At 42.2% G+C, this 26549-nt stretch overlaps 1 long non-coding RNA gene across 3 annotated transcripts in view; it reads right to left on the bottom strand.

Annotated features, from left to right (window-relative positions):
- Positions 1–26549, bottom strand: part of LOC117879464 — an 87839-nt gene that overhangs the window by 13120 nt on the left and 48170 nt on the right. For 2 of the 3 annotated variants that reach the window (XR_004646276.1, XR_004646275.1), the window contains 2 exons: positions 18707–18799; positions 15047–15494 (listed from right to left, as the gene is read on the bottom strand). The exons of the other annotated variant lie outside the window; for it this stretch is intronic. This is a non-coding gene — a long non-coding RNA (uncharacterized LOC117879464). Of the gene's footprint in view, positions 1–15046; positions 15495–18706; positions 18800–26549 lie in introns of those variants that run through there. 3 annotated transcript variants of the gene reach the window in all.

The raw sequence follows: 26549 nt of genomic DNA, 5'->3' as shown, positions 1-26549 counted from the left end.
TCCTCAGGAGAGTGATATCATTCACGGTCACCTGGTTGAAATGGGGTGATTTTATTAAGGGGACATTCAGAGGTGCCCATTCCTGCTCAGCTGAACAGAAATGTTCCCCGCTGTTAGCCACGTGGTGCGGGGGAGGAGTGAAGTGATCATCCCAGAGAATTGGGTGTGGGGGGAGGAGGGAGGTTAGTTGGGTTTGTGCTGCATGTTAACCTGGGAACCGCAGCCCCTCCTTTTACATTGCAAACCCATTTTAAATGGCCAACCCAATGGGTGCTTGGTATGGGAAATGAGGGCGCTACTGTTTGAAACCATTCCCACATGTTAAGAAGGTGAAAAAAGCCAACACTGTGGCTTACCACGGCTGCCTGCAAGCCGAAATTTGTTGCCTGGCACTGCGTGAGTGACCTCTCACACCAAACCGGCAGGCCCTCAATATAAGAGGAAAAATGCGACCTTGTAACGAAAGCACATGTGCTGTGTAATGTGAACAGCAAAATTTTACGTGAAAGAGTGTACCCATTGTTCTCTAAAATGTGTCTTTTTTAACCACCTTTCCCTTCTCCTCCACCAGCTGCAAATGTTTCACCTTCGCAGAGGCTAGTGAAGATTAGAAGGAGAAAACGGCGGACTCGGGATGACATGTTCACAGAGCTCCAGATGTCCTCCCATGCTGAAAGAGCACAGCAGAATGCGTGGAGGCAGTCAATGTCAGACTACAGAAAAGCACAGTATGAACGAGAGGAGAGGTGGCGGGCTGGATCGCGGGATGAACAGAGCAAGTGGCGGGCTGAAGATGATAGGTGGCGTCAGCTTACAGACAGAAGGCAAGAGTCGATACTCCGGCTGCTGGAGCATCAAACTGATATGCTCCAGCATATGGTTGAGCTGCAGGAAAGGCAGCAGGAGCAGAGACCGCTGCTACAGCCCCTGTGTAACCAACAGCCCTCCTCCTCAAGTTCCATAGCCTCCTCACCCAGACGCCCAAGAACACGGTGGGGAGGCCTCTGGCCACCCAGTCAATCCACCCCAGATGATTGCACGAGCATCAGAAGGTCGGCCTTCAATAAGAGTTAAAGTTTTAAACTGCAGTGTGTCCTTTTCCTTCCCTCCTCCCCCACTCATCCCGGGCTACCTTGGCAATTATCCTCCTAGTTGTGTGATGAATTAATAAAGAATGCATGAATGAAGTAACAATGACTTTATTGCCTCTGCATGTGGTGCTCGGGGGAGGGAGAGGGGAGGGTGGGGTTTTATGGTTTACAGGGAAGTAGAGTGAACCGGGGCGGGGGGGTGGTGGAGCGGAGGGTTCATCAAGGAGGAACAAAACAGAAGTCTCACACCGTAGCCTGGCCAGTCAGAAAACTTGTTTTCAAAGCTTCTCTGATGCGCACCGCACCCTGCTGTGCTCTTCTAACCGCCCTGGTGTCTGGCTGCGCGTAATCAGCGGCCAGGCGATGTGCCTCAACCTCCCACCCCGCCATAAATGTCTCCCCCTTACTCTCACAGATATTGTGGAGCGCACAGCAAGCAGCAATAACAATGGGGATATTCTTTTCGCTGAGGTCTGAGCGAGTCAGTAAGCTGCACCAGCGCGCTTTTAAACGTCCAAATGCACATTCCACCACCATTCGGCACTTGCTCAGCCTGTAGTTGAACAGATCCTGACTCCTGTCCAGGCTGCCTGTGTACTGCTTCATGAGCCATGGCATTAAGGGGTAGGCTGGGTCCCCAAGGATCACGATAGGCATTTCAACATTCCCAACGGTTATTTTCTGGTCCGGGAAGAAAGTCCCTTCCTCCAGCTTTCGAAACAGACCAGAGTTCCTGAAGACGCGAGCATCATGTACCTTTCCCGGTCATCCCACGTTGATGTTGGTGAAACGTCCCTTGTGATCTATCAGGGCTTGCAGCAGCATTGAAAAGTACCCCTTGCGGTTTATGTACTCGGTGGCTTGGTGCTCCGGTGCCAAGATAGGGATATGGGTTCCATCTATCGCCCCACCACTGTTTGGGAATCCCATTTCAGCAAAACCATCCACTATGGCCTGCACGTTTCCCAGAGTCACTACCCTTGATATCACCAGGTCTTTCATTGCCCTGGCAACTTGGATCACAGCAGCCCCCACGGTAGATTTGCCCACTCCAAATTGATTCCCGACTGACCGGTAGCTGTCTGGCGTTGCAAGCTTCCACAGGGCTATCGCCACTCGCTTCTCAACTGTGAGGGCTGCTCTCATCCTGGTATTCTGGCGCTTCAGGGCAGGGGAAAGCAAGTCACAAAGTTCCATGAAAGTGCCCTTACGCATGCGAAAGTTTCGCAGCCACTGGGAATCGTCCCACACCTGCAGCACAATGCGGTCCCACCGTCTGTGCTTGTTTCCTGGGCCCAGACTCGGCGTTCCACGGCATGAACCTGTCCCAGTGACACCATGATTTGCACATTGCTGGGGCCTGTACTTTGTGAGAGGTCTATGTCCATATCAATTTCCTCATCACTCTCGTCGACACCCTGCAATCGCCTCCTCAGCTGGTCCGGGTTTTGCTTTGGCATGTCCTGGCTCTGCATATACTCCAGGACAATACGCGTGGTGCTCATAATTGCCGCGGTGATCTGAGCGGGCTACATGATCCCAGTGCTATGGTGTCTGGTCTGAAAAAAGGCAAGAAACTAGTATCTGACGGACGGAGGGAGGGAGGGAGGGAAGGAGGGAGGGGCGAATGACGACATGGCATACAGGTACAGGAAATTAAAATCAACAAAGGTGGCTGTGCATCAGGGAGAAACACAAACAACTGTCACACAGAATGCCCTCCCCCCCCGCAAAAATTAAACTCAAAACCCTGGGTTTAGCAGGCCATTGATTTCACAGAGGGAGGGGGAAGCAAATGAATACAGAACAAATCTATTTTTTACATCTTAAGCTGGCAGACGACGGTGCAGCATGACTGATAGCCCTCGGCATCTTCTGGGTGCTTGGCAGAAAATACTGGGCGCTTGGCAGAAAATAGCATACTACGACTGATAGCCATCATCGTCGAAACTGCCCAGGTGCCCATGATTGACAGCCACTGCAGTATGATGACGACGGATACCAGTCGTAATATACCATCTTCTACCAAAAGGCAAGGGGCTGCTGTTAGGTGCAATGCAGCCCCACGTCTGCCAGATCGCCGATGAAGGCTACCAGTCATACTGCACCGTCTACTGCCAAAAGACAATTAGCAGCTGCTGTGTAGCAATGCAGTACCACGTCTGCCGGCACCCAGATGACATATGGTGAGCTGAGCTGAGCGGGCTCCATGCTTGGCATGGTATGTTGTCTGCACAGGTAACCCAGGTAAAAAGGCGCTAATCGATTGTCTGCCGTTGCTGTGACAGAGGGGGAGGTGCCTGACGACATGTACCCAGAACCTCCCGCGACACTGTTTTGCATCATTCAGGCATTGGGATCTCAACCCAGAATTCCAATGGGCGGCGAAGACTGCGGGAACTGTGGGATAGCTACCCGTAGTGCAACGCTCCGGAAGTTGACGCTAGCCTCGGTACTGTGGACGCGGTCCGCTGACTTCATACACTTAGAGCATTTTATGTGGGGACACACACAGTCGGCTGTATACAACCGATTTCTATAAAACTGGCTTCTATAAATTCGACCTAATTTTGTAGTGTAGACATACCTTAAGAGTGGGAGAATTGTGGGATTCTACTCAGAGAAAGGTGAAGGTGCAGGGCTTATTATCTGAAGGGGTCCACTCAGAGATTAGAAAGGTGTCAGAGTCTGCAATCATCACAGTCTGCATATCAATTACTTAGAAGTCCATGTGGCAATAATTCCAGGCTCATGTAGTTAGACTGCATTAGCAGTCTTGACAGCATGAAAAAAAGGAAGCAAGCTTTGGAAAAAAAAAAATCTGGTGCCTTAGGTGCCAAGTGTGCTTGTCTACTTTAAAATGCAGAGTTTACTTAAAGTACTCAGTGTCCCTTTAACATACTCCAACCACAGCTGTTTATTTTGCTTAGAATATAGGTTCAGTTGAGAAGTTAATAAATTTAAGTGAAGCACATCTAAATAATAAAGTGAAATTAAGTTTAAAAAATTAGTTTATAGGTGAGTGCTGGACACACTACAGTGTTGGCTTTTTCAGGGCCCCCAGAACTCTTGGTCAGAGACACCCCCCCACCACACACACACACACACACCCTTACTCACAAGGTCAGTTTGACTCTATATAACAATACTGGCACAGTGAGTCCCCTCAGCTTGCACTTGATATCATCTGATGTGCACTGCTCTGAGCCAGGAAGTTCTGCCTGGCCAGGTTTGCTCTGGTTCACTGGTCCTATTAGCTTTTGTCACTCAACCAGGCCTGTTAGGAAGAGAGTGGGCCTAGACAGCCCCTGCCAGCTCCACCCTACTCCCACCCAACTTCCTGGCTGCCTTCCCCTCAACAACTATACCTGATTCTGTCCAGTCTGCCAACATTAGCCCTAATAGCACACTGGAAGTGAATTCCCAATGAAGTCTAAAGACTTTAGGTTGGAACTTCTGTTAAGGGCTTGGAGACCAGAGCAAAGCAAGCCTCATATCCCACACTTTTCTTTATCCACCTTGGGTTTGACTAGCCAAACGATTCATTTAAGGAGTCCTAATTGGTTATACTCTAATGCCATAGAGTAGGGTACAATCCTTCCTAAATATATACACTTGAATACATGTGGAAGGACACGTTTACATAATACATTTTACACATCCAATGAACACAATACAAGGAAACTCCAAATACAACATTAAACACTTTATGAAACTAGAAACACAAGACACATACCTACCAGTAGATCAGAACCCCTTCATTTTTACCTACTGAGGGAGCCAAAGAGCTGTTCCCTGCAGGCCTCCTAGTTTTTTGAAGTAAAGTAAAGGAGCAGCTGCACAGGAGGCTTAAGACTTACTGTTGTTCAATGCAGAAGACTATGCAAAGTGATAACTATCCACTATCTAGCGTGGTAAATCCATGTAACTTTTAACAATGTTATTCACCCTGCTGTGCATTGTGAAAGAACTTGTAGGATTGTGCCCATAAAGAAGCTACAGGAATATACAGATGAATCCAGTTATAAGGATGAATTTGGTCTAGCCTGTTTTGATATTTAATTCAGATTGAGCATTACATCAAATCCAGAACCATAAAACGATGAATCTGACAAATTAGACATGAACCCAGAAGCAAAGTATCTAGCATACAAAAGCAGCACAACTTCTATAAACTCAGATTATAATTGACTAATTGGCACCCCCACATGCAGTAACATGCTTGACCTGCAGCTATGTGGTGCTTGGAAGATGTGTGAAATTCCTCCTTTTGAAGAAGAAATGTTCATGCTAATCCTCAAACAAATGCCCAGTGATCACTGAAGGGTAGAAAGCCATATGTTATAGATGATGGGAGTAATTTTTAATTCACAAAGCCACAAAAAACAAGACAATCAAACAAAAAAACCCCTCACACGTAGAACTAAATTGCGCCAGTTTCCTCAACTCAGAGGAGAATCTGAGACAGGCAGCCCCTATTCTACTTCCTCCAGAGAAAGCTCAGTTAAACCTGCACCTTAAGACTGTCAAGAATTTTCATAATTGGGCAGAGAGTCTCTTAACATGTCTTTGGAATTAATTTTTAGTATGGAAGCCTGTTGGGTTTGCAAAATTAAGCTGATATCTTATAGCTGGGCTTCATAGAAGATTTTTGGTATTGCCTGTTTTGGTCAAGTCAGAGCAGCTTTTTTCACCCTCCCATAATATTTCAGCACTTCTGCTCCCAACCATAACCAGGAAGTAAAAATATAAAATAATTTTAAAAAGAGAAAAGAGTTAATTAAAAGAGGAATAGTTCATCAGAAGATTTAAAATTCACATGTAAGTTGCTAGTTCAATAATGATTTAACATTTCAATAGCCCTTTGATGGCCTCAATCCAATCCCTAGCAGAAAGGGGGATCAGATTTATACAAAAAAAATTAAATGGCAAATATTGTTATAACAGAAAATATGTTGTTGGCAATCTCAGCAGGGATGAGAGAATTGAATGTCATGGAAAAATGGACTCTACTCTGTTAGAAGTGGTCCTTTCTGATCAGGCCTACTGTCTGCCCAGCATGTCTATAATCTGATCTGGGGTCCTAGCACTGTGGCTGTTTGCACCACATCACTTCATAGTCAAACTCAGTCAGTTTATCTGGCCTTGAGAAGGTCACTCCACTGCAAGGGGGCCCTCTCATAGTATAAAGCAGGAATTGTAACTCTAATGCCACCTATCTCCTTACTGCTATTGTAGGTGGTATGGTTGCAGTAGTGGGGTATGGCCAGGGATCTCTATGCCCCACCAATCCTGAGCTACAATTTTGGCCCTTTGGAGATGCTGATAGCCAGCATACCTCAGAGCAGTAGTTGGGCTGTAACTCATGCCTGGTGCCAGCCTTGCACACAGTGACATCAAGAATGGAGTACAAAAGTGAGCTTTACATCCCAAGCTGTCCAGAACGGTCCTCAGCCACAATATGAGGATCTGGCACAATACGAGAAAACTAGCTCTGCCCTTGTCCAGGCTGTACATATTCTCAGGAAAAAGAAGAGTCCAGCCTCTACTCGTGTCAAACCAGTGCCTTCCATAAGCAGTACATTCTCCAAGAAGAGCTTTAATCAAAAGGATAGGTCAAGAATTGCAATGGTTCTTTGCTAAATGTAAGTTTTCAGTTTATGCAAACTTTGTGTTCTTGTCACTTTTGCTTCTTTCCTGTTCATTAATACAAAATGACATGGCTGTGTTAATGAAGGAATGGAGCCTGCTCTTACTCATGAGGCTGCACGAGTTTTTTAAAGCACAAACCTTCAGAGAAAGCGTGTACCATCTCAATAGGGCAATGTCTTAGAAATCCTGGGGATTTGGGGGTAAACTGGTCTCCATGCATCCTTTAGAAGGGTGCAAGTGCATATTCCCATTAAAGCACTGTCAGTTCTACAGGCAAGTGTGAGGTGGAAGTTGCTAGCTAGGGAACTCTGGAGCACAGACTGCAAACCACTGCAACCATTCCTAGTGGCCATTCAAAGGCTAACAGAAGAGTGTCTTAGCACCCTCCCCTCACTGTTGCACATTTGTGAAGATGCCCTGTACAATATGTCTGTAAAAGCCTAACAAATAAAATACAATGGCACCTCAAATTACACTGTATGCTTCTTATAGAAAGCACTCTTCTGCATCAAATTCAGACTGAATATCATGCTGTACTAAAATGAGGCAGGCAACACCTTAGACCAGCCCAGAGTGTTATAATAGTCACACTTAATACGTCCTTTGTGGTTGATGAAAGGAAAATCCCACTCACTTTACTTCTCTGCCTCCCTAGGAAAGGGAGAGAAGTAAAGTGAGAGAAATTGGGGAGGGAGTTCAAGAACATTTTCTGACAAGCTTTTTCCCCCAGGAAAAAAAGTTGGAGTATGAGAAAATGAGGTTCCCATCCACGCACTGAAGTGAAACAATATCATAAAACATTGTTGAAAAAGTTAGCAAAGTAATTTTTGATAAGTATATGTACCCTTTTTCTGCCACCTCTGGCTACAATCTAGGAGGAGCAGTTCTGGTGACCTTAACATTCAAGCGTTAAGGTCAAAGACTCTGTCAGCATCACTACAGCCAAAAGAGGAGCTCAGAGGATTAGGGGTAAATTTTTAAAGTGTACAATTCTTATCAGAGAAATTCTTTTCATGCTGAAAGTTAACAGTCCAAGCATCTTTGGAACATGGAAGACAAACATTAGGAGTATCAGAGAGAGATTAGTTTGTGTTCCTTTTAAATTTGGATTTGCTTGAAGCACTCAGTGTACTGACTGAATATACATATTGCCCAACAGCCCCTGAAGGTCTCTGTTTACTTTTCTGTATCACTTGTTGCTGCCACCTTTTCCTGGGCAAGGAGAGCATTGTTCGTTGTATTTCTAGAGAAAACTCAAGTTGTTCAGCTAGATTTGCTCATACTACCATTTTCTATGATGTTGTCTACAAGCGTTACTCAAGCAGCTTACAAATCTTTTTCTCATTTACACCAGTTCAGTCCCACAGAAGCTAATACAGCAGCAGACCTAAAAGCAGTACTTGGTCTACTGCAGATAAAAAGTATAAAAAAAAAAATCCTCTGGAAGTTAGCTTAAGAGTTTCTCTTGTTCACCTCCACCTTAAAGTTAAGGTTTCATACAAAACAGGATATTTATAAACACACTATATTACAGGATGAAACACTGACAGATTGACCTTTAGCCAGGTTATTGCTAACTAACATTGAATTTGTTGTTTTTCTAGAACTCATGTTTTATATTGAGCTGAATATAGCCTAACAAAAGGCAACAACTTCTAGTTTAAGAGCATTAATATTATGCTACATTATGCCAGTAGCAGCACTGCCTTATCTTATGGGCCTCTTTATTTCTTTGAAAAGGTTTTTCCAACTGTGCTGTATGGTACCATTGAATGGTAGAAAGTAGTAGTATTACAAGTTAGAGGCAGGTACCAAAACATATATTAAAATGAGATCATACAGGAACCAGAGAAGTGGTAAATAGAAGTGACCCACCTTGGTAATTGGCTTAAACTTGTGCTAAGCATTTAACTGTTAGAGCTGGACAGTCAATCTTTAGTGTCTTATGTTTTTATGTCATTAGCACAGGAATAATCAGGTGGGCACAGGCAAAAAAGAATGTAACACAATATCAGGCTGTGACACTGTTGAGGACTATGATTTTACTGCTCTAAAATTAGGTGCTCACAGGGAGTTTAGGGATAGTACCGTATTCTTTATTAAAATAAGCTTCCTTGCCATTGCCACGTAACATGCTCCCTCACCCTCCCTGCTTTTACCCTTAATTTTGAGAAAGAGAGAGAGAGATTACATGGTATCCAAAAAGCTTCCCAAGAAGAATATCATGTGCCTTTTGAAGACACTGATGCTTCTCTTATACCCTACTTGGTACAGGAATAGGTATGAATCATTTCTATCATAATTTGATCATTAGTCAGAGTCAGACAAGCTTCTCCTTGCATTTAAGGAGTAGTTTGCAAATTAAGTTGTCCCTAGATTTGTAACAAGATCATCGAATTTGATCTAGGACTTTGGTGTCAGTATGTATTATTGATTCCCATCCTACACTTTTGCATGTGCTTGACTTTAGCAATGACACTACTCGCATGAGAGAAGTTAAGCATGCAGGTAATTGATTGCAGGCTTGGGACCAGAGCTAATAAATGCCCTCAGCTCCTACTGACATCAGTGAAAGTTGTGGGGCATAGCTCCTAAGATCAGCACTATCTTGGCAAACAATTATTTTCCTGCAGATTTCCCAGAATTAACTTAAAGGGATAAACTTTAGAACTAAGACCTGCTCGTTCAGTTTCACTTATTTACCTAGTGTATACTAATTCCTCAGATGGCTATTTCCATTAAAATATGGAAAATAGGAACTGAAAAACCTCAGATTAAAAACCAAGATGTTTTACAAAACATACCAAAAACAGCTCTAAATTATTTCTTATTTTGAAAGTTTGACACAAAGCAAAGCATATATGCAAAACCTGGCTCACAGTTTTGCCTCCTACATTCACAACAGCTTCTTAGACATCCCTTACTTATTTCATGGAATAAAATGAAAAAGTGCACGGAGGGAGTTTAGGGACTTTCATTATTTTCTTGGTCTCTGAAAACTTATTAGAGCCACAGGGAAGCCTTCTAAAGGGCACTTGACACAAAATGACTACTTACTCTAACTAGCCCAATGAGATATTATCAGGTGAGACAATAATTTGCTACAACTGAGAGTCTGGCCACAGATTTCAGAGGCTTTAAAAAAAATAAAAAAAAATAAAAATGCAGCCTCTGACCCCCAGCCACCAGAATATTAAGGGCATGATGTTCAGCTGGTGTAGTTCCACTTTAGTTTAGTGAGTTATGCCAATTTACACCTAGCTGAAGATCTAGTCCAAAAAATCCAAGCAAGTGAATGACATCAGAATCAGTCCTAGATACTTTCATCCAGAAGGATCTCAAAGGTGCTAAATAAATGCATGGTATTCTTGTCAGTTCTGCTGAGTGGTTTGTAGTGTTTGGGATTTAAAGTGCATTTGTTCATCTTGAAGAAATCAGTGTCCCAGAGATTTGTTTGCAATGTTTCCTCAATCTATTTTACTCACAATATGTATTAATTGCTGTTTTCCACAAAGGACGTCAAACAACTGGAAATCTTCAGAGGAGTAGTTCAGCTTTAAAATACACCTAGAATATCTGCATCCTCAGGCTCTGCATTCTGACTTGGTGTCATGCCCTCTCCCAACAGTTTTGTATCTGACCCTGGTCTTGGACACATTCAGCAGATAGATAACCCCAGAAGAGCTGAGGTATTCTTGTTGCCAAAGAGTTGGTTTGCATGGTGTAAATCCTTCTGGTTTGCTTTTGATGTTCGGTTTCAATCTGGCAATGGACTGGATTATCCTTCCATACCTACTCTTAAGAACTGGCTAACAATCTGCTAGCTCCACTAATCAGATATTGTGAGAGCCTGTTAGGTTAAACCCTTTCATGGAAGTTCTCATAGCCCATATTTGTGTAGTAATTCAACAACATGCATTTCATTACTTTCTTTGTCATAAAATTATTTATTCCCAGAAGTAATTCTACTTATACATACACCAGGAAGGTCAGAGCAACTTCAGTCCTGTCAAGAGTTAGACAGTTCTACCATCTTAATTGGAGTTCTGACCTTGAAAATGTTTAATCTTCTGAGATGGACCCTTCTGGCTTCAAACTCTGCCGAGGGGGTTTTAAATTCTTGCAGTGACCCAGTCCATATCTGATTGGAGTAGCCTACAGTATGTTGATAGATCTCAGCAGCTGACATTATCTTTTGTAGACTAAAAGTTGCTTAGATCTCATAAATGCTGCACAGACAGCACTCACAGAAAACACTAGCTTCCCACAATATATAGATAGATGAATTTATTGCAGCAGGTCCTTTTAGATTTCCTACATTTCAGCATTTACTTTTTCATATGTTTTCATGACAGTAGTGCCTTATATTCTTATGTTAGCCCATGTGTAAAATAAATGATGTGAGCTATTTTAGAAACAGTTAATCATAAAATGCTACCATAAATTATGCAGCAAATTTATCCATTTTAATCACCCAAATCAGTCTTGGTGTGACATATAAAGTAGATTTAGACTACTCAAATATGAAAACCTTTCCAGGAAACAAAGTAGTAAGGTTTAGGTTTTGAAATAATAAATAAGTTTCTTAGAAACAAAGTTTAAAATATAGAGCTGTGAGAGCTTAGGAAAACTCTGACAACCAAACTCTTTCACTTACTACCCTTCTCTCTCTCCTCCCCCTCCCCCCTAGTTTCCTGGCCATACAGAGAACTTACAGTTAATGGAAAATTTGAGAACATAAACATGGTAATTACCACCTGTAACTATGTAGGTAGGGCAATGAGAAGAAAAGTTATGTTTTGTTAGTTGGTCTGTGGACCTCCTCTCAAGTAGCTCCCAACTTCCTAGCCATACTTGTACATATTCTGCAAGTGAGTCATCAGCCACAGAGAGCTACAAATAGTGGATAAATTGGTTTGATTCTGTACTTTCCATCTCACCAACAGCAGCCAGGAGTTTTGTGGATAACATACTGCTTGTTACAATAGCCAGATGACGGGGGTGAATCAGCAAAATCAGTTCTCTGCCACAACTGTGCTGCAGCCCAAGGGGTTGCTATCACTCAGCTGCCTGACCAGCGCAGCAGTATAAATAAGCTACCCTAAATGTGGTCAAAAGAAACAGGAAGACAAAATAGATGGTAATATTGGGCACAGCCACCATTTTGGAAGATGGGTCCCAAGTCACCTCTGAATCCATAATGGCTATACATGAAAACTTTGTCCACTCTTAAAATGTAATATAGAAGCCAATATCCTTAGATAATGTAAACTGATATGGCATGTCATGGGGTCTCACCCCAAAGCAAGCCCTATATGTCCAGGAATTACTCACTAGACAGCACACCCTTGTGGCTATGTGTGTGGGGTTGGTGGGCCTTTCTCTTAGTATTAGCTCCTCTTGTGAGCCTTCATCTGGTCTTCAGTGGCCTAGCCCTCCAGCCAGGCCTCTCTGAGGTTCAATCCCCATCCAGAGTTGTCAGAGTCCCAAAATAAATACTCTCTTCAACAGTAGTCCCAGATTAACAAACAAAAAATATTTACCCCTTCCTAGGCTCAACTCACAGTTCACTGTTGCTCTTACAGAACACTGGTTCTGTAAGGCCCCAGGACTGCTTCACAGGAGCCTGGATAAAACAGAGAGTTATTGCTGCTCTCTTAAGCCAGAAATCCCCAGCTCACCTCCAGGCGTAGTATGTACTTTAACCAGCTGCAGTGCCTAAGCCAGCTTCCTCCTCAGCTGGCACCACTTAGTCCTCACTCCCAACAGGTCTGACAACCATCTCCTTCTGCTACCTGCCTTGTTAGTAGCACATATGCTAGTCTCCATCTCACAGCTCATTCACAATTGGTTGTGTGAGATGGGAGCCTTGTCCACCCTCTCTGCACCCTTAAAGATACAGTGATAGGGTTTCCTCCCAAGCACCACTCATTCCTGGAACTTTGGTGTCTATCCATATCCCCCTTCAGTCTTTATATTGGCCCTTTCAAACCCTTAAAGGACTATATGTGGCAGGATAAGCTGACTACTAGCCACTATTGCCATTAAGGTGCAGACTCCCCATCACACAGCACCACTGAACTCAGTGGTGTTATGCCAATTTATACTAGCTGAAGATCTGGCACAGAAAAATAAAAGTCATGTGTGGGTCCAGATTAGGTTTAGGCTAGGTCTTGGGGCTGAAAGTAAATCAAGACTAAAGTTTTAAGACTGCATTCAGCAATATAAAACTCTCATGTGAACTTCCCACAAGACTTTGGCCACATATGATCTGAAACCAGAATGTAGGTCCTTTCCCTTCCTTCTGCAAACCTGACACAAAACTAGATGGTAGGTTTTGGTATGGAGATTTGAATCCAAACCTTTCTCCTCGCATCCTAAAATTCAAAGCGGTTCAGTTTCAAGATTTCTCTTTTGATCTATCCCTGTGTTTAAATTTTCATTACCTATTAACCAAAAAAAAAAAAAAAACTTTATGTAGAATAGCTGTGTAGCATTAATGGCCATCTTGAAGGCAATCAGGAATGGATTCTTCAAGCACCAAGGGATTTCTAAGACTATTCTTATACATTTATTCTGGAAATCTTCTTCCAGACTGGGTATATTATCTTGCAAATCTTATTTATTCACAGGTGTCACTCTGACAGTAAATCAGTTAGGCCTGAACACTCAAAAGAAGTTAGGCTCCTAAGCACCCAAGTCCCAGCTTTGGGACCACTGCAATTCACAAACCTCTCACTGAACCCTGTAGGTGCCTAAATTTACTCAGCATTTAAATTTTTGTAGTAAAACTAGGCACTTATGTTTTTGCTTTTGAACATTCACACTGCTGTTTCCATCTAGGCTCCTGGGAGCCTATCTCCCATCTAAGTCCCATTCACAAACCAAGGGAAAATAGGTATTTGGCCATCTAAGTCCCAATCATCACAATGCCTAGTTCCTTTTGTGCATGCAGGCCTTAGGCTTTAAAAGTCTATCAAGAATATTTGGATAGTCCATGCTCTTTTTACTACTATAGAAACTCAGCATTCCACAGCTTAAAGCAAATTCATAGTAAGGACTCTTCAGCTCTCCTTCCTGCTTAAACATTTTTTTTATCCTAATCCTGAGGAAATGCCCTTGTATAGCTTTTAGCTGCTTTTAAAAAAATTCATTATTAGGCTATGTAAGCTGGTGTGTTTACCCCTACTATCAGATAACAATGCAGTTAAATGGAAACACAGCACTGTAAAGTGAAAAACTTGATTGCTTATTTAACATGAAGAAATGTTTGGGTCCCCAAATTGCCATCTGACAGATTGGATTCAGGATATTAACTGGCTGCTGTGGTACCAGGGCCTCTCTTCTCCCATCTCCACCCTAGGTGACCAAGGGAGGTAGATCGGAGCCTTCTCTCCTTCTTCCTTCCTACATGGTCATGAGAGGAAGAGATGAAGGTGGATTCTTATTTTTGATTCACCCCTGTGGTCGGAGAGGGAGGGATAATGTGCTCTTACCTTTCTCATTCCCACTGGGGCCAGCAGGTCCTTTCATTCCTCTCAGGTGTCATCAAGGGAGGAGATCCATGGTGTTCTGACATGTTCCCTCAATTGAACGTTCCTTTAACTCTGCCTAGTCATATACTTACTGGAATAAACAACACACAGGCATCTCCTCATGTGTACACTCAGTGAGGAGTTGACTCTGTCCACTTGCAAAAGTCTTTTAGCTAGCTAAGAAAAAGCAATGCAAAATCCAGCACTCAGGAAGATGATGTTGATTTGGGATGCTTCCTGTGGAACTTTGGATTCATGACTCATGGAATAGTCTCATGCCTATATTATGTGTATCTTACACTTCTGTAACAGATATACTACAGGTAATATTCTTAATTGAACCCCAACATAGTTCAATATGCATGATCAGAAATCAGATGATTAGAAACAGTTTCAACTCTTTCCAAGAACCCCATGGAAGGGAGATCACCAGGGGCTGAAAATTACTCATAAGCAAAATGTGAGAGGGGGCTGCAGTGTTTTGTGTCAAGTCACATGCCCCTCAAAGTAGCAAAAAGCATGTTGCATTCTAATTTTGATAAGGCATGCAGCATGCCACAGATTAGATGGCAAGTTACATCCATTTCAGAGCAATACACTGTATACAACCATGTCATGGGATCAGCAGGGCCCCAAGTCAACAGAAAAGTCAGAGCGGGAGATGCTCAGACTACCATTGAGGGAAAAAAGGCTGGCCTGTCTGCAAGGGAGGACACATACATAGGCACTGGGACTTTGAGAAAGGAAGAGTCACAGGTACCTCTTGATTTATTTGCTGCTTGCTTTGCAGTAAAGATTTATTTTTTCCTGGATTTTGTAACAGGAACTTTTTTCTGCAGGTTACTGGTATTAATGTACGCTGACCCAGTTCCAGCCTGTACAGGGTTATTTTCATGCATTTATTAGTTCACCTGGAAAAAGCGTAGACAAGCTACTGTAAAATTCAAAGAAGCTAATTTTGAATTTATATGGCATCATTGAGGATTCAGAAAGACTATACAGAGAAGCTAGTGAACTGTGTATACAAGTGTCTATCTAATGTCCCTAACAGCTTCACAGTTTACATCCAGCAACACCCGGAATGTTACATGCATGATTGAATTTCCAGTGGAAACAAAGGCCTGGGCCTCCCATCCTGGATACAGATGAGTCTCTGAATTTAACTGACTGACAAGACCATCATAATATTGCTCTAGTTGCTGACTCCTGGAAGCCTCTGTAAAAGAAAAGATTAGACTGTTAGCTCCCAGAGGTCCCTTGTTTTATTTTACATCAGTAAAGCATCAGACATGTATATGGTACTATGGAAACAACTAATATCATATTGTCCTTAGTATAGCATTCACTGCGTAGCAATTAGAAATTTACTGTAGAGTTGCAAAACAATTTCAGAAGCTCACGGGTTTTCCAGAAGAGGCATGGATTCAGTTTCTATTTTTAAGCTGACCTTGTTTGTCAACGCACTGAAACTTTTATGTGCTGATGGGTGTAAGGAAACAGGTAAATTGAACAAACTTAGTCTGACTGTGCAGTTATAGTTACACTTTCCTTTATGTTGAAAATGAAAAAAGAAACAGATTCTAAGAATGCCTGAAATCCTGGCTCAGGCAAATTGTGCTAGTAGAGAAAGTCTGCAATCTCACTGCAAAGGAAGTGCACACTCAGATTGTTTACATTATTTCATTCATCAGCAGATCTTTGTAGATTGACAGCTCCAAACTAAGGCAATTAGCTAGAATTTATTAGTTGAGGAATATGTTTTAATGGTTTGATTATTTTATACTAATATGAAAATATTATTTGTCTAATGTATCAGAGCATTTGGACATATCCTATGCTAGTAAATTCTAAGTAATTCCTTTAAATGTTGTCTTGGCTTGGTTAAGTCTAAACTATGTTATTACATTTTTAATTGGTCAGTGAAATATTGGCAAGTACAAATAGTGTCATCATGACCAGTTAGCACTACTCAGCAACTATGGAAATTTGATTCCAGACGCTGTCATCTTTGATACAGTTGTGAATAACATTTGATTAGAAATGACCCCATGAATGAACAAATGGCCAGATTAAAGCTGTGATTTAATGGGTAGCAGCATATATCCATTAGCCCAAGTGAAATAATCAGTGCAAGTATGTTCTGTTATTAGCCATGTCAGGTCAAGATACTTGTGGAATATCTGTAATGAAATCAATTTAGAATTGACTCAGAAAACTATATTGCAATGACACGTTGATTGTTTTAAAATCCAGATCCTAGTGTTTGGCCTTTGTGCCCCTGATATAACTCAGAAGGTGGCTGTGCAAAAATAATGTGATTTCCCCTGATCCTGAGCTTACAAGTACTAGGCCAGCCTCCCATCATAATGTGGAGTTACATTATGCTGGCTGCCCACTGGTCAAGCCAAGGATTGTCAGGGCATAAGGATGGACAACTCACTCCCTTTTCCCATAGGGCCAGTATCGACAGCTGTTTTGTTGACCCATCAGCAGATTCTGCTACACTAGGGGAATCTCCTGCACATTCTCTAGGATGGGTTTAAGGCTATTTGATATCAGTGGAGGAGCAAAAAGCAGCTTTGGTGGGGCTGAGGATCTGGCCTTTAGTTTTTATGGTATTGTTCAGTAGCTGCTCAAAACCAAAAACTGTACAGTGCCCTCGCTTTAAGAGAGATTCTTTGAGGCTGAATTTATAATTTACATCATGACACTGCATATTTTTCAAAAGTTATTCCTCATTGTTCACATGTCACAAGGGGTGAGGAAAATTTAACGAATTATTAAAAACTCATACAATGTGATGTACAAATGGAAAAACAAAGGGTCATTTTTTGTACTACCATTGGGTTCTGATGTTCAAATTAGCAGGTTAAAAATGTTCAGAAGGTATAATAGAAGTCTGTGTGCTAGAAACTCAGATTTCTTTTATGTTCAGCAGTGTCCAGAGGAACTGCTAAATCCCAGTCACCATACAGGATTTCCTTCTTTTGATGAGTGTGTCACTGAAGCAGCTTTTGTCACTTCTAAAGTGCTTTGTTTTACAATAAAAAAAAGAAAATCCAGCATAATGTTTACAATCTGTTTTGACAGGATTTCTCAGCTCCTGCAATGATCATTGCCCAAGGAGGTAATATAGTCAGTAGATAAGAGCATCAGCACGGGAGCCAGGAGACCTAGGTTCTATTTCCACTGCTGTCACTGATTCATGATTGGAATGTCATTTAAATCTCTGTGCCTCATTTTCCAGATCTGACATCACTTCTTATGAGCCACAAGGGAAAAGGAGGGGAGCTAAAAAATGGGGATATTATTTACCATCTCCCCCCTTTGCAAAGCACTTTTCATCCTGGAGAAGGGTGGCTATAAAAGTAGTAGTAGTAGTAGTAGTATAACTGGTTCAGCCATAGAGAGTCTCCTTTGTCCCATATAGAATAGTTGCTGTCTATAGTCTATAAGAGTATTGGCTCAAATCTGTAAGTCAGGATGCAAAAGCAATAGGAAAAAATATATCTAAGTTATACCCAGGCAATCCTTCTGACCTACTTAGTCCAGACACCAGTTATTCAATGAGTCTGTTCAAATGTCTGGCCAGCAGTTGGCAGACCCAACAGTATCACCATACTTCACTAAGTTGCAGCCAGAAAATACTAAAAGCCTGTTCTCACAAACTGACAGCTGTGAGCTTATCTTCATTTTATTCTCGCCACATTAGTTTTAATCTCCTCATGTGACTGTTTTTGGAGATGGTGAGAGATGTTTTCCTTCATGCTATAATAGAGAGTCTGAATATTGATAAAAAAGTGTATAGTCCGGCTTCAGCATTTTGCATAGTTTTCATATGTGGCTGGACCATGAAACAAAACACCAAATTTTCCTCAAGTTTACACTGATGAAAACCCACTTACTTCAGTGGCAGTTGCTGGGGTATAATAGAAGAACAGAATTTGGACCTTTGCATATTTTGCACTATTCACTATTGCCTCACATTACTATAGAAAGATAAAGCTCCTTTTTGAGGGATAACAAAGATCTAGATAGAAAGCAAAGCACAAATATGTAGGCCACCCTACAAGAAAACTTTCTTTACAGAGAACAGACACTGGTGATAGAATTCTGTGGAGTGTCTCTGGGAATTCTACAGCTATTTTCATGCCTATGGCAATATAGACAGCACTGGGCCCTAAAAAAAGTTTTCAAACACTGCAGAACCGTAAGCCTTTGTTGAATTATTTCCTATGATTTGCAGTTATATGAATAAACAGCACTGCCTCACTCCTTATAGCCAGGAAAAAGCAGCATGCCAGACTCTTGAAGCTGGAAAAACCAGAGTGCCTGTACCACACTATCTCTATCTTTTTCACACAACATGCACACTGAAATCATATGACTTCTCTGCAGTCTAATTCCTGGTATTTTGCTGATACCTACTGTGACTGAAGGTTTCTTCCAATGTCCTCACTCAATCAATCTTGCTCCTAAAAGCACACTGACATGTAGGTTGCTTTAGGCATACAGATCAGTCTGAAATGACACATTTATGAACAAGCTGAGCTTTTAAATGTAGGATCTAGAGAAAGGGGAACACATCTGAAGCATCTTAAATCCAGGAGGTTTTCCTGCATGTTCAGTGTAATCTGTCAGTGTCCATTCTTCTGAGAACAGAGAACTGCCCCAAACAGTAATAATTAAATTGATCATATTTTCAAAACAAAATTATTTATCATGTTAATTTGTACACAATTATTTTTCTGTTATTATTACTATTATTTCTGAATTGACATCAATATTTTGCTGGCATAAACAGAACTTCTAATGTACCTAATCTATCCAGGTAGGGTATAATACAGTTAAAATAAAATAAAATAAAAAAGGTCCCATTAATATACTCCGAGCCCACATTCAGTGAATTTCCAGAGCAGCAGAAAGCATGACGGAAGGGGCGTGTCAGTGGCAGGAGGGGAAGCAGCTGGAGGATGATCTAGCAACTTCTTCCTATGTCAAACACCGTAATGGAGGCTCAAATTAAATGTACCTCAAATAGAAAAAAACAGTAAGTAGAATAATCTGAAGAGAAATTAGCAAAAGACACAAAAACTAACAGCAATTTTTTTTATGTACATCAGACACAGGAAGCCTGCCAAACAATCAATGGATGATTGAGGTACTAGAGGAGCACTCAAGAAAGACAAGGCCATTGCAGAGAAGTTACATGAATTCTTTGCATTGCTTTTCACTGCAGAGGATGTGAGGGAGATTCCCACCCTGAGCTATTCTTTTTAGATGACAAATTTGTAGAACTGTCCCAGATTGAGGTGTCAGTAGAGGAGGTTTTGGAACAAATGGATAAATTAAACAGTAATAAATTCCAGGACCAGATGGGATTAATCCAATAGTTATGAAGAAACTCAAATATAACATTGCAGAACTGCTAACTGTGTATGTAACTTATAGCTTAAATCAGTGTATACCAGATGACTGAAAGGCTAGCTAATGTAATGCCTATTTTTTAAAAAGGCACCAGAAGTGATCCTGATAATTACAGACCAGTAATCCTAACTTCAGTACCAGGCAAATTGGTTGAAACTATAGTAAAGAACAGAATTATCAGACACATAGATTTGTTGGGGAAGACTCTACATGGCTTTTGTAAAGGGAAATCATATCTCACCAATCTATTAGAATTCTTTGAGTGGACAAGTGTGTTCCAGTGGATATAGTGTACTTGGAGTTTCAGAAAGCCTTTGACAAGGTCCCTCACCAAAGGCTCTTGAGAAAAGTAAACAGTCATGGGATAAGAGGGAAGGTCCTATCATGGATAAGTAACTGGTTTAAAAGACAGGAAACAAAGGATAGGAATAAATAGTAAGTTTTTCAGTGAAGAAAGGATCTATACTGGGAATAATACTGTTCAACATATTCATAAATGATCTGGAAAAAAGGGTAAACAGTGAGGTGACAAAATTTGTAGGCAATACAAAATTAGTCAAGATAGTTAAGTCCAAAGCAGAGTGTGAAGAATTACAAAGGGATCTCATAAAATCAGGTGGTTGGTACCAAAATGGCAGATGTAATTCAATGTTGATAAGTGCAAAGTAATACACACTGGAAAGCATAATCCCAAGAATACATACAAATGGATGAGGTCTAAATGAGCTGTTACCACTCAAGAAAGAATCATTGCTAGTTCTCTGAAGACATCTGCTTAATGTCCAGCAGCAGTCAAGAAAACCAACAGGAAAGGGATAGCTATAAGTAAATATCATCATGCCACTGTATAATTCCATAGTAAACGCACACCCCGAGTACATCATGAAATTCTGATTGTCCCATCTCAAAAAAGATATATTAATATTGGAAAAAGTACAGAGAATGGCAACAAAAATGATTAGGGGTATGGAACAGCTTCCATGAGGGAAGAGATTAGAAAGACTGGGACTGTTCAGTTTAGAAAAGAGACAGCTAAAGGGGGATATGATAGAAGACTACAAAATCATAACTGGTGTGGAGAAAGCGAATAAGGAAATGTTATTTACCCCTTCACATAACACAAGAACCAGGGGGTAACCCAATGAAATTAATAGGCAGCAGTTTTAAAACAAAGAAAAGGAAATATTTCTGCAAACAACGGAGAGTCAACCTGTGGAACTTGTTGTGAAGGCTTAAAGTATAATTGGGTTAAAAAAAGAATTAGATAAGTTCATGGAGGATAGGTCCATCAATGGCTATTAGCCTAAGTGGTCAGGATTGTAGCCCCATGCCCTGGGTGTCCCTAAACCTCTGACTCTCAGAAGCTGGGACTGGATGTCATGGGATAGATCACTAGATAATTGCCCTGTTCTATTCATTCCCTCTGAAGTATCTGGTACCAGCCACTGCTGGAAGACAGGATACTGGGGTAGATGTACCATTTGCCTGATCCAGTATTACTATTCTTAATGGCTCCAATTGCGCTCTCTCTTGCACTGGGAGGAAACTGCCCCCAACAACCTGATAAATGGGTGGATGTAAAGATGGCATATAGCTCCTTTGGGTTCCCCACTCAAAGCCCTGTGCCGAGTGCATCTTCGCCAGACCTGAAAGTCTGGATCATTATATTTGCGTACCTAGATGAGTGTTTCTGTAGGCATCCATATCTAGTTTAAATCATTTTATTGTCAGAATGTTCCTTTCCTGTATCTCACCATGACCAGTGTCAGTTTAGATAGGAGTCTAAGGCTCACTCACCTCTTTGTTCAGAAGACCATTATTTCCCCCTATATTATCTTATTTCATCCCCTGTAGCAACCCTCTGCCTGAGAAGTCAAGCTAGGATGCTCCTCTGTGGTTGCCAGTAATACCACTGCAAGGGATCAGTGAGTAGCAGTTAGATCCCATCTACACTGCAACTTTTAACAAAATTAAAACTGCGTCAGGAAATAACCGTGCTGTAACTGGGTTCCCCTTGACTCATTCATAATTGTTACGTAGACAGGACTTGTGTGTCCCACAATGCTGCCATCAAAGTAGAATTTAAAAGATCTGTCACACGTCTAGTTCACATGTCAGACATGTGAGCTGCACAACCAATTTACTGCAGTGGCTAAAGAGTCTGCTAAACAATTGAAAGAGGAAATGTCTTTTTTTTAAATCTATGAGATAACATTGGATTTCAAAATTAAACGCCGAAGCAGGTAAGTCCTGCCCAGATTTAAAAAAAAAAATCACAACTAAGTTTCTGCGCTAAAACACGTTGCATTATTTAAAGCCCGATGGTATGCTTTGATGCAGTGCCTTATTGTGGTGCTAAATTTCAAATTTTTTATTACAAGAGATTTATTTTTACTTGCTAAAATTCACAGTAATAGAAACTAGTTTATTTATAATTATACGTTTTCTGCATCTCTGTTGCCTTAGCTCTAAAGCCTATTAATATATTAAAATGCATATATTTCCCCTGATTAAAAAGAAACAAACAGAGCAAATCACTGTTGATTCCAGCAGACTCAGTGAGTACAGGAGAAAAACAGGTTGAACCCAGTCCACAAAGCATTAGTGTAAGAAGTCACAACTTAGTCTACATTAATGAAGTTGCACTAATTTACACCAGGACTGAATTTAGGGACAAATTCTTACTTCAATGAACTTATTATCCATATACTGATATAACTAAGAGCAAAATTTGGCATTTAAGACCAATGAGAAAATTGTCTTCAATGGCTTTGGATCATACTCATAGTCTAACTCTAAGCCCTGGTCTACACTACAGGGTTAGGTTGAATTTAGCCACATTAGGTCAATTTTATAATGAATGTGTCTACACGAGCATGCTGGGCTGTTTGCGTTTGGCTAAAAGGGATCATCCCTGAGAACAGCCATGTGGCAGGGGGAAGGGTAAAGGGATCACCACGCAGAGGGGTGGGGGAGGCGTGTGCTGCACATCCACCCGAAAACCACAGCCCCTCCTTTTAAATGGCAAACCCAACCGGCATTGCTTGCTATGGGAAAGGAGGGTACTGCAGTTTGAAAACATTCCCACATGTTATCGAGACATTAGAAGCCAAATCCGTGTACCCTTTGGCTTACCATGGCTGCCTGGAAACCGAATTCTGTTGCCCAGCCGTGTGTGATGGCTCAACATAAAAGGCAAAATGCGACCTTGTACCTAAAGCACATGTGCTGTCTGCTGTGAATTGCTTGATTCACTGTGAAAGAGTCTCCCTTTTGTTCTCAGAAATGTATCATCCTAAATTTTACTCTCCCTTTTTATCCCCCCGCAGGTGTAAATGTTTCTATGCTCCCCTATCATTTCCATCCTTGAGGTTATCGCAGATTAGAAGGTGAAAAAAATGCACTCGTGATGACATGTTTTCCGAGCTCATGCTGTCCTCCCACACTGATAGGGCACAGCTGAAAGCATGGAGGCATTCAGTGGAAGAGTCCAGGAAAGTGTTAAGTGAGCACGTTGAGAAGAGGCAGAATGCAATGCTGAGGCTAATGGGGGAGCAAACGGACATGCTCAGGCATCTGGTGGAGCTGCAGGAAAGCCAACAAGAGCACAGACCGCCGCTGCATCCACTGTACAACCGCCTGCCCTCCTGCTCAAGTTCCATATCCTCCTCACCCAGACGCCCAAGAACATGAGGGGGGAGGCTCCGGGCACCCAGCCACTGCACTCCAGAGGATGGCCCAAGCAACAGAAGGCTGTCATTCAAACAGTTTTGATTTGTAGTGTGGCTACAATAAGCAATGTGGACTTGTCCTTCTCTCCTCCCCTCTTCCCCCACCCCTCCCTACCCCACCCGGGATACCTTATCAGTTATCTCCCTTTTTTTTAATTAATAAAGAAAGACTGCATGGTTTCAAAACAATAGTGACTTTATTTCCTTTGCCAGCTGTGATCGAAGGGGGGAGGGTGGTTGGCTTACAGGGAGTTAAAATCAACAAAGGGGGTGGGTTTGCATCAAGGAGAAACACACACAACTGTCACACCGTACCCTGGCCAGTCATGAAACTGGTTTTCAAAGCCTCTCTGATGCGCAGCACGCCTACCTGTGCTCTTCTAATCTCCCTGGTGTCTGGCTGTTCTATATTGGCAGCCAGGCGATTTGCCTCAACCTCCCACCTCGCCATAAACGTCTCCCCCTTACTCTCACAGATATTATGGAGTACACAGCAAGCAGTAATAACAATGGTAATACTGGTTGTGCTGAGGTCTAACCTAGTCAGCAAACAGTGTCAGCGAGCTTTTAAATGTCCAAAGGCACATTCTACTACCATTCTGCACTTGCTCAGCCTATAGTTGAACTACTCCTTACTACTGTACAGGCTGCCTGCGTATGGCTTCATGAGCCATGGTAGCAAGGGGTAGGCTGGGTCGCCAAGGATAACTGTTGGCAATTCAACATCCCCAACAGTAATTTTCTGGTCTGGGAAGTAAGTCCCTTCTTGCAGCTGCTCAAACAGGCCGGAGTTCCTGAAAATGCGAGCGTCATGCACTTTTCCCGGCCATCCCACATTGAGGTTGATGAAATGTCCCTTGTGATCCACCAGTGCTTGCAGCACCATTGAGAAGTACCACTTGCGGTTTATGTACTGGTTGGCAAAGTGGTCCGGTGCCAAGATAGGGATATGCGTTCCATCTATCGCCCCACCAGAGTTAGGGAAACCCATTGCAGCAAAGTCATCCACTATGACCTGCACATTTCCCGGAGTCATTACCCTTGATAGCAGAATGTCAGTGAATGCATTGGCTACTTGAATCACAGCAGTCCCCACAGTAGATTTGCACACTCCAAATTGATTCCTGACTGACCGCTAGCATTCAGGCGTTGCAAGCTTCCACAGTGCTATCGCCACTCACTTCTCAACAGTCAGGGCAGCTCTCATCTTGGTTTTTGTGCGCTTCGGGGCAGGGGAAAGCAACTTCCAGGAAAGTGGCCTTACACATCCGAAAGTTTCGCAGCCACTGGGAATCATCCCATACCTACTACACTATGCGGTCCCACCAGTCTGTGCTTGTTTGCTGGGACCAGAATCAGCATTCCACTGTATCAACAAGCCCCATTGCTGCCATGATGTTCCAATTGCCACAGCCCATGCTTTCAGGACTGTCTGTGTCCATGTCCTCATCACAATCATCCTCACGCTGCTGTCTCTTAGCCAGGTTCTCCACATACTGCCGTATAATGCGCGAGGTGTTTACAATGCTCGCAACAGCAGTGGTGAGCTGAGTGGGCTCCATGCTTGCCATGCTATGGCGTCTGCACGGGTAACCCAGGCAAAAAAGCGCGAAATGATTGTCTGCAGTTGCTTTCACGGAGGGAGGGAGAAGAGAGTGACGACATGTCCCCAAAACCACCTGTGACAATGTTTTTGCCCCATCAGGCATTGGAAGCTTAACCCATAATTCCAATGGGCAGCAGAGACTGCGGGAACTATGGGATAGTTTCCCACAGTGCACCGCTCCGTGAGTTGATGCTAGCCATGATAGTGAGGATGCACTCTGGAGGTTTTTCGCCTTCCTCCGCAGCATGGGGCAGGGATCGCTGGCAGGAGGATTCTCTGCGAATTGAAGTCTCTAAGCCACAGGATTTGGGGACTTCAACAGCAGAGTCAAGGGAAAGGGTAGGGACGGCTTTGTTGCCTGCAGCATGCAGGGGGTCAGACCAGATGATCATAACGGTCCCTTCTGACCTTAAAGTCTATGAGTCTATGAGACTTAATGCGCTTAGTGGGGACATACACAATCGATTGTATAAAATCGATTTCTAAAAATCAACTTATATAAAATCGACCTAATTTTGTAGTGTGGATATACCCTAAGGCATGGTCGAAGAGAAAAATTTTGCATTGTTGAATACTCATAAAAGGTCAGAGGTGTAACAAGTTTTTTTAATTTTCAAAAACAAAGTTTAATATGTGTAAATGATTGAAACGCTAAACTGCTTCAAAAAATATGTTTTGATGAAAATTGTAGATATTCTGAAACTTGGAAATGCAGTGCTGCTCAAGGTCTTTTATTATCTGTCAGTTACATCAGCATGTGATGCTTGTCATTCTCCGTTTGCTAATGCCACAGAGCTAACCATTTCTATCAGGCTCTACTCTCCCCTCTCCACCACCAACATATAAAACCAATGCAAGAGTTTATAACCGGAATCAACTTGTCAATTTGCATATTATCTCTCTTCTCTGTGTTACCCATGCAATGAGGTTTCTCTCTCACACTATCAGCAAGCAACTATATTCTGATCATGATAGACCAGAGAGTTGTTTCATCAGCGATGCTGGATTTCTTTTACAGCTGTCATTTTGCAAACAAAGGAATAGAAATTCTCCAAAGACCACAGCCACAACCTAAAGGCTCAATCTAACTTCTACTGAAGTCCAGGGGAAAACTCTCTGCTGGGCCTCACATCACTAGCTAATTTGAGACTGACATCTGTCATAACTATAAAGAGAAGGGTAACAGCTGTCCTGTGTACAGTACTATAAAATCCCTCGTGGCCAGAGACTCCAAAATCCTTTGCCCTGTAAAGGGTTAAGAAGCTCAGATAACCTGGCTGGCATCTGACCCAAAGGACAAATAAGGGGACAAGATACTTTCAAATCTTGGGAGGGGGAAGGCTTTTGTTTGTGCTCTTTGTTTGGGTTGTTCGTTCGCTCTTGGGACTGAGAGGGACCAGACATCAATCCAGGTTCTCCACATCTTTCTAAACTAGTCTCTCCTATTTCAAACTTGTAAGTAAATAGCCAGGCAAGGCATCTTAGTTTTACTTTGTTTTCTCAACTT

The sequence above is a fragment of the Trachemys scripta genome, chromosome 6 (assembly GCF_013100865.1).
Source record: "Trachemys scripta elegans isolate TJP31775 chromosome 6, CAS_Tse_1.0, whole genome shotgun sequence".
Taxonomy (NCBI): domain Eukaryota; kingdom Metazoa; phylum Chordata; order Testudines; family Emydidae; genus Trachemys; species Trachemys scripta.
Note: the sequence above shows the minus strand (reverse complement) of the source record. Positions and strands in the feature narration are given on the sequence as shown.